The 8,971-nt window shown below is 34.0% G+C and overlaps 1 long non-coding RNA gene and 1 other non-coding gene across 2 annotated transcripts; one reads left to right on the top strand and one right to left on the bottom strand.

Annotated features, from left to right (window-relative positions):
- Positions 1 to 209: 209 nt before the first annotated feature.
- Positions 210 to 315, top strand: LOC141635134 (small nucleolar RNA R71). Its single transcript, XR_012539838.1, has one exon. It is a non-coding gene; the product is annotated as a small nucleolar RNA R71 (small nucleolar RNA).
- Positions 316 to 4,318: 4,003 nt separating this feature from the next.
- Positions 4,319 to 8,623, bottom strand: LOC141626544 (uncharacterized). The gene is made up of 5 exons (XR_012536115.1): positions 8,433 to 8,623; positions 8,042 to 8,083; positions 5,471 to 5,526; positions 4,896 to 4,984; positions 4,319 to 4,551 (listed from the first exon to the last, which is right to left on the bottom strand). It is a non-coding gene; the product is annotated as an uncharacterized LOC141626544 (long non-coding RNA).
- Positions 8,624 to 8,971: the final 348 nt, after the last annotated feature.

Here is an 8,971-nt window from a genome sequence, read left to right as displayed (position 1 = left end):
GAGTAATAGAGTCCACTTCATGCTTTCCTCCTCTAGTAGCTTTGCGAGGTCTACTATATTGTGAATTATGGACCGCCATTTCCTCAATTTTGTTCCAAGTTTGATTATCGTCAACTTCGGTGAACATACCATTTGATCCCATGTTGAGAATGTTTCTTGAGTCTTCATAAAGACCATTCCAAAATTGTTGTACTAAGAACCACTCGCTAAGTCCATGATGAGGATATAAGCGACAAATTCCTTTGAATCGCTCCCAAGCTTCATACAAAGATTCTTCGTCCCTTTGTTTAAACCCGTAATTTGAGCTCTTAGCATGTTAGTCTTTTCCGGAGGGTAGAATTTTTTGTAGAAAGCTAGAGCCAACTTCTTCCAAGAGTCAATTCCAAGAGTAGCCTTATCAAGGCTTTTCACCCATTGTTTCGCGGTGCTAATTAGAGAAAAAGGAAATAAGACCCATCGAATTTGGTCTTGAGTCACTCCGGTTTGTGAAATCGCATCACAATAGTCACAAAAAGTTTCCATGTGGGAATGAGGGTCTTCACTAGGCATCTCCCCAAATTGGCTTCTTTCGACTAATTGGATAAATGCGGATTTTCCAATGAAATTTCCGGTTAAGTGTTGTGGTGTGGGAGTACCATTGGGTAGGTTCTCCTCGGTTGGTACGGAATGTGATGAAAACTTAGGCATTGTGGGTTGATTAAGTAATTGATTTTGTGTTGGATTCTCCTCACCTTCTCCTGCAAAAGAGTTGATGAACTCAATAGTGTTTGGTTGAATATCTACAACCTCACCAATACCTCTCAAAGTATTTCTAGCAAGTCTTCTATTGGTTGTCAAAGTCCTTTCAATTTCGTGATCATTGGGTAACAAGTTACCTTGTGATCTTCTAGACATGCAAAATATCAAACAACTCGAAAACAATTAGAACAAACCTTGAGGAGTTTTACTTCCCCAAGTCAAAGAAAGACACAACTAATAACAATCAAAGAAAATAAAATCAAGTTAAAACCGTCCCCGGCAACGGCATCATTTTTGGTCGAGTCCGCTTTGAGCTTAGATTTCGGTTACTTGTCTTTAGGAGCACCTAGACCAAAAGAATATTTATAACTTCACAAACAACTATACTACTAGTAAAGAGGCAAGTAAAGGTCGGATCCCAAGGGACGGGTATTGATGTAGGATTTTCGATTGCAAGTAGTGGTGTCTAGGGGTGTCACAATTTGGGTTGAGATAAGAAGATCACTAAACTAAATAACAATAAAAATAAACAAGCAAGATGACTAAAATGAGATGTAAACAATTGATTAAAAGCACTAGGGTGTCATGGGTTCATAGGGGATTCATGGGAATTGATCATACAAACATATTCTCAAATTATAAGCAAGCAATTATTGTTGTGATAGGATCGAGTTGGTTAATATCTTACAATCCTAGGAAGGTTTGGGTCCCGGAGCCGAATCGATTAGATTGTACAACACCTACAAGTCGACTTAATCCTCCCTACTCAACTATATGCATGGTCTAATGAGACTCGAGTTGGTTTATGTCTTACAAGTCTCATTGAAAAGGTAAGTGATGGGTAAAAAATGCAAGGATTCATAGGCTCGCATTTCATCAAACATAACTTGTGTATAAGTTGAGATCACGACAAGCAAGCAAATAAATTATAAAAACATATTAAATTAAGCATGAATCATCCCCCATGTTGGTTTCCTCTAATTACCCATTAACCCTAGTTAAGGAAACTACTCACTCATTATCAATTTTAACATGTTAACAAGGTTGTCAATCACATTAACAAAGCAAAACATGATGAATAAATGAAGATGATTAACAATAATTAAAAAGGGATTAAGAGAATTATACCTAATGATGATTCCAAAATAATAATGCAAAGAATAATAGAAGTACTTGATGATTGATGGAAGGTTGTCAATCGCCCAATAAACCAAAATAATCTTCAATTACCCAAAATAAAAGATGAACAATAGAGAAATTAAGGAAATGAGATTTGTATTAATACTGGATTAGAAGTTGAATACAAGATTAAAGAGAGATTAGAATAATATAAACTACACTAAAGATTGATAAGAAGAACATGATAATCTAATTAGACTAATGGGGTATTTATAGTGGGGATTAGGTGCACAAATTAGGGTTAATAAGGGCTTAAATGACGATTAAGTCCTTCAGGAATCACTCCTCTCAAGAAAAGATGCGGGTCTCCTTTTAGCTAGTCTTTCAAAAATATGCGCATCTCAAGTGAAGAAAGAAGAGGATGTGTCCCTCTGGAGTACAATCCGAGCGTCCAAGGGTCGGGACGGGCGGATTGGGGAGCTTTTGGACGGGCGGCCTGGTGGCAAGGACGAGCGTCCTGGGGAGCTGCTGGACGGGCGTCCCGAGTGGTGGGACGAACGGATTCTAGCTCATCTTCCTTTTCTTCTTTTCTTCTTCCAACAATCCTCCAGGATTTTGTCGAGGATGCAAGGATCTTCTTCATCACTGCCCATCTACTTCATTATATACAAAGGCCTTCTAGTCTTGTCTTTTGTTTGACGCTTGGTCATTAGATTCGATCAATTTAGCTCTATTTTGCCATGAAAATGCATGGTTTGCACTCCTCTCCTACCAAGGAAACAAAACTTCAAAGAATATGCAAAACAAAGGACTAAAGATAGTAAATGACCCAAATATGCACTGAAAAGCATAGGAACGAGGCTAATCCGGGGACTAAATATGCTCAAATATTGATCACATCACCCCTGTCTTATGTTCTAATCCCCACCAATCATTGTTTAAACCCAATCCTATCCAAGATCATCATCATTAGCTTTGTCCTCATGGTAAAATCAACAACTTTGGGTAAAATACTTTTTAGCATCTTATGAGTTAGCAATTTTGCGGATAAGGTAAGACGATTCTACCGATCTTATTATTCTTACTATTGTTCGGGGTTATTTGCTTATGTATTATTTATTCGTGCTATACTTACTTAAATTAATTCTTGATTGTGAACCATGATTATTGTTACTCAAATTATTTATAATACTAGTTATTATACTTTTTATTGTTTGTTAAGTTAATTAATTATGAGATGGGTTAAGGTATGTGTTAATTATTCAAGGTGCATTGAGTTAGGGAAGATGTTGGGGGTCAGAATGGTTTTATGAAGGTACCCACTATTTACGTGATTAAGAATAGGTTAATAGTATGATCGTTTTGTTAAGCATTATAATGGTTTCGATTTCACATGTGCTTCGGTTCAAAGGTCAAGTAGGTGAAGTAGTTTTAGTTTAATGACTTGGCATGGCAATATGTTTTACACGTACATGGCAGTAAACATAACATTATGGTTATATTGGAATTTTGGCCAAGAATGAATGATTTGTATCGCGGATTATCGTTTTAGTACCGTGTTTTTATTATCGTTTTCTTTGATCTTGACTCGTGGGTGAGTAGCTTAAAATCTCGTACTTTAAGTATTGAACAGTTCCTTTAATGGAATATTTAACAATATCGATATTGAAATTGAGATGGAAATTGGTTACTGGTATTGAGTTATGGGGCCTTTGTGCCATCTTGTGTTTACGGTCTGAGTGACCATGGTTATTGAGTTATTGAGTTATTTGAGTTTGAAATCGATATTGAGAAGGAAGTATTGTTTCGCGGTCTTATCCGCCAGTTCACTTACCCCTTTTCCTTGGCTTAGGTTCGATGATGAGAATACGATACTTGGTTACTGTGGTGTATTATATTATGAGACAGAGTAATGAGTGAGACAGAGTATTGTGTGAGATGGAGTAATGAGTTGATATTGAGTTAATTATTGGGATGAGAGTGTCTATTATATTATGGGGTAAGTTTGAGTTTGAGTTTAGTTATCGGAGAGTTTTTATTATTCTCTCTGTTTATTTTTATTTTTATTTTTACTTTTACGTGTCTGTGTTTCCACGCCATGGCCAAAAATTATTCTGCTTATATTGAGGTATTATCTGTTACTCAGCTTTCCAGCTGACGTGTTTTCTCCCTTCGCGGCTACTCGTCATGGAGGTAGTTCCTTTCTGTCTTCTGGTTTTATTTCAGGTTACTTTCGCTGCAAATCAAAAGGATTTAATTTTCAACTGAAGATTTTATTTAAACCTTTTGAAAATTTTGGTTCTATTTGTATTATTTTATTTTTAAAAGGATTTGTAATAAGAGACTTTGTATATTAATTATAATATCTCTGTATTTCGGCGTGTTTTATATGTAAAAGTTAGTTTATAATTTAGCCGAAAATCAGGGGTGTTACACAGCAACTTATAACGGCTTCTAACAATTTAAACACAACCATCTATTATACCAAAAAAATATCATACGTATTACAATTCCGCCCATTCATAACAGTAGATTAAAGCACTACAAGCTCCTACGATACAAAATGTTAAATGTTTTCAATTGTGATTTCTAGGAATCTAAACCATACATTAGACGTTCTTTGCACAATAAATCAACGAAAGCTCTCAAACCACATTCATTTGTTAATTGTCATAAATTCGTACCTGAAACACACTAATACATAAAAGACACAGGATTAGAAAGAGGTACGCAATTAAAAAAATACGAACAATTTCTATACATAAAAATTCAAATGACGTCATTACATAATAATAGTAGTAATATAATTTAAAAAGACAACAAAGTAACAAATATTAGGTACTGGACTTTTTGAGGGATTTGGGTGGTGATGTTGTTAGGTTCTTATTGAGATTTAGGGCTGTGCAAATATTACTATTACTATTACTACTGTTTCTCAAAGATACAGACATTACTAAGCTAGCCGCGCTATAAATTTTAGGGTTTGGTGTTTGGGAAAATAAAAAACCAGTTCGAGAGAACATAACACATCGAGATACCTTTTTATATGTCATCCTCCGATGATGAGTAGTGTACGGTAATATCATAAATCCACTAATAACCGCACGGTGGCCGACTGTTGATGGCACTATATTTATACAAAATTAAGAGTTAAGTAAAGACTCTAAGCTCATAGAATCTAAGACAAAAACCTCCTACAATTTTCACAAAATACTGCAAAAACAGCAAAATATTTACATTAAACACCACCAAAAAAAACAAACATGAGTAGTTTTCTCCAAGGCACCAAAAAGACAAGATAATATCCTCAACCAAGTGAATGACCAACTCATTGCCACACTTTCAGCATATTATTACAAAAATCACAGATTTTCCACACATAAAGAAATAATTAATGTACCAAAACAAGTATAGTATCAAACTGCCATGTTCAAGATTGAACATACAAAAATTGAACGTACAAAAATTGAAGATTGGACAAAGATTAGGAACCCGAAAATCAACCATTTTACTAGATGGATCTTATTAGACAAAATACATGAACAAAACAAAAACAGGAGGTGGGGTGGTAGTAGTCGGCGTAATTAAATTTCTAAGAAAAACATCTCCATACCTCGACCATTTTAACTTATTACGTGTTCCAGCCCTAAAGAAAACGTTTTCCAAGCCCTGAAATTGAATACATGAAAAGTAATCATATTATCCATCATTCATAAATAAATAACTATAATTTAATGTCATTAGTCGATTGAACTTATATTGAAAAACAACTTTTTATCTCCTATGTCTTCTTTGTTGCTTGATCCGAGTCAAAACTATATATGCATCATTATCTCAAAGACAAAATACTAGCCTACATATAAGGATGATTTTAACCTTTATTAGAAAATATTCAAAAAAAATTTTTAATAAAAAAAACAAAGAAAAACACCAAGCCTTATCAAACTAATGGCTACCACATTTTTGTTTATTCATATTCATAATTCATAAACACCATAATACGAGTTCTTGCCTAACCTAACAAATAATGTAGGCAAAGAAATGTGGTTAAAAGGTTCAAGTTTATAGGTTGCAGAATAATGGCAATATGAGATTCACGATCTTTGTTCTAGTTTAGATGATATTCAGGAGTTATTTCTTTTCGGTTATTTATGAGATTCGCGATCTTTGTTCTAGTTTAGATGATATTCAGTGGAAGTTTGTTAGGCGTCAGTTTTCTCATAGCGCGCATGTTTTAGCTCATTTTAATGGCTTTTGTAGTGGTAGGCGAGTTTGGGAAGGTTGTCTCCAGGACAATATTATATCCTTAGTTCGTTCGGATTATAGTAATATGAGGTAATCCCACGGTGGGGTTTTCAAAAAAAAAATAAAATAATGGCAATATAGATTCAATGAAAAAAACTAGTCGAACAGCTACGACTTCCTGTTTTGATAAATATATTAGTGAAGAAAACTAGCAGCAACTTCCTGTTTTAATACATATTAGTGATATACTACTATATTTATTTCACATTAGATCTCTTCTTAAACTTAGTTGCAAAATAATAGATATTAGATAGTGCCATAGGGCAACCTATGGTCAGATGCACAGTCTAAGAATCTTAGTATATATTTTACCAAAAAAGAGCTGAAATAAGATATGAGAAAAAACCTAAATTCTTTAAACATAACAGTAACCTTTTAACACAGCCTTTTGTTTAGCTTTATCAGAATGAAAGCTGGTAGTTTCCAGAATTACAGTGTCTTTAAAGTCTGTTATAAACATGAATAGAAGGGTAACAAGAGTTTTTATGGGTTTCAGTAAATATACAGCAGTATAACTTCTGCAGAAACATGCTAAATTCTCTCCATAATAACATCTTTTTATTTAGAAGGCAAAAATAAGTATGAGGACCCCTAGGTTGAAAGTGGATTGGTATCATATGTGTGGAATGGGTGGTATGTTCCTAAACATAAGTTAATATATATATCCTGGTTAGTTTATAATGAGGCCATAAATACAACAGAGAAGCTGGCCATAATTGGCATTATTGATAAGAGAAGATTTGGATGCAACGAAATAAGAGAAGATTTAAGAAGCATTTGATTAGGCTTACTGTGATAGCATATCAGATTAAGAGGGAAATGATCCAGGAATGCAAGCTTAGTATATGCATTATCCTCTAAGTTCTAAAGATAGAATGTGGCTTGAGAAAATTGAGCATTAAAATACTGGCATTCTTGTTGGCAAGTTTTAAATCTTTATTTGATTCACTGATATTATCCTCTACTGGTTGAGCACGAGAAGACAAAAAGAACGGAAGTTTAGGGTGAGACCGACAAAGTTACAGAACATGTCAACGAGGCAAAGTTATGATACACAAGACATATTCCATTATCAGGTAATTAATATTCCCGCAGAACTAACAGGTAACAAAAACAGAAGTTGCACTAGCGAAGGATTGGTATGGAAGCTGCAGCATGAAAATGGTCCCAAATAATCTCAATTCACTAGCTACCCAAATAATCTTAATTCACTAGCTGTAATTCAATCAAAATTTGAGCGAATAGGTATTGACCTTGCTTAATTAACCAAAATAATCTCAATGATCACTCACTCGCAAGGCCGCAATCCAACAATAAATAATGATTTCAGAAAGTTTCGATAGAACAATGTAAAGTAGCAATTTCTACTCATATTTTTCATCACATAAATTAGAGAATGAGACCATCTCACTGTTTTTATAATAAACTAGCATAAGACGGTATTACCCAATAATTATTGTTATTCATCGGCTACATGTCCATCCTTTTCATCCTTTCTTTCGTTGTTTTAACTTCAAACCTCTATTACTCCGTAACAATTAACAGGAGTACAAGCGAGCCCTAAATCGCTAAATCGAATTCTAACACTTGCAAACATAGGTGAGTATGCGCAAATAGCCACAGCTGAATATCATATCTCATTTGGAATTGTGTATTCAACACCGTAACAATTAAGCACCGTTTAAGTTAATTGCATATATATAACCAAACAATTAGCAAACAAGTGAACAAAACAAATATAATGGAGAAACAATACGACCATATATACTTCAATTATTGCTCTATCATTCAATTAACACTAACATTTCACATTAAATCAAAAACCCACAAATGATAAACTACATTTTGATTTATCTACAAAACTAAGTCAATAATATACCGCATTTTTCTGTGCATCAAATTTCTTACGGAGCTCATCACCCTAAGAAAAAAAAAACAAAAAGCAAATTAAGATCGAGAAAATAGAAAACCCTAGAAATCAAATGATCTTAACAAAATGAAATCAATTAAAAGGGAGAGAAACTAGGGTTTATAAAATTATAAAAGAGATGACGATGAACGGCCCAATTGAGAATATCACGAAGAGAACGACGATAAAGAAGACGAACTTTTTGCTTTTGTGCAGCTCTTTTTGCCCAAATCCGGTGTTAAGAGTTTGAAAATGGTGGGTCAAATGGTCGATTATAGAATAAAACCATTATCGTGTGAATTAACACTAACAAAACAAATATAATGGAGAAACAATAAGAAAAATTCTGATTCATGCATACCTTAATCGATCATTTAAGGACGAAGCAGGAAATCAATTGAGGGTTTGAGATAGCGGGCGTGACGACAGGTAGCCACGGATTGTGGTGGCCAGCCAGGTGTAAAGAGGAGGCGACGACGGGTAGCTAGGCATTGTGCGTGGGTTTGGGGCAGTAAGAGGATTATACATCCGATGTACTACCACAAGTTTTATAGTTTCTGAGCATTATAATAAAGTTTTTGAGCTTTGTTTTAAAAATTATAAGTCTTATTATAAAGGTTTTGAGTTCATTCACTAAAACATTAAGTTCAAAAAAATTACAATTACATACAAACTTACTTAAATTTGAGGTTTGACGGAAAAAAATTAAAATTTAACTTAAAAACTTTAAGTCTTTAATAAGCTCATAAAAAATACACATATACTCTAAAACAAATAAAGTTTGAGTGATAAGCTCAGAAAAAATACAAAAATTCTCAAAAACAAGTAAAATATGAGGTAATACATCCGATGTATGTTCCCTTTTCTCAATTAATTGTTTACCTTTCTATTTTAGGAATA

This window comes from Silene latifolia, chromosome Y (genome assembly GCF_048544455.1).
Source record: "Silene latifolia isolate original U9 population chromosome Y, ASM4854445v1, whole genome shotgun sequence".
In the NCBI taxonomy this organism is placed as follows: Eukaryota; Viridiplantae; Streptophyta; class Magnoliopsida; order Caryophyllales; family Caryophyllaceae; genus Silene; species Silene latifolia.
Note: the sequence above shows the minus strand (reverse complement) of the source record. Positions and strands in the feature narration are given on the sequence as shown.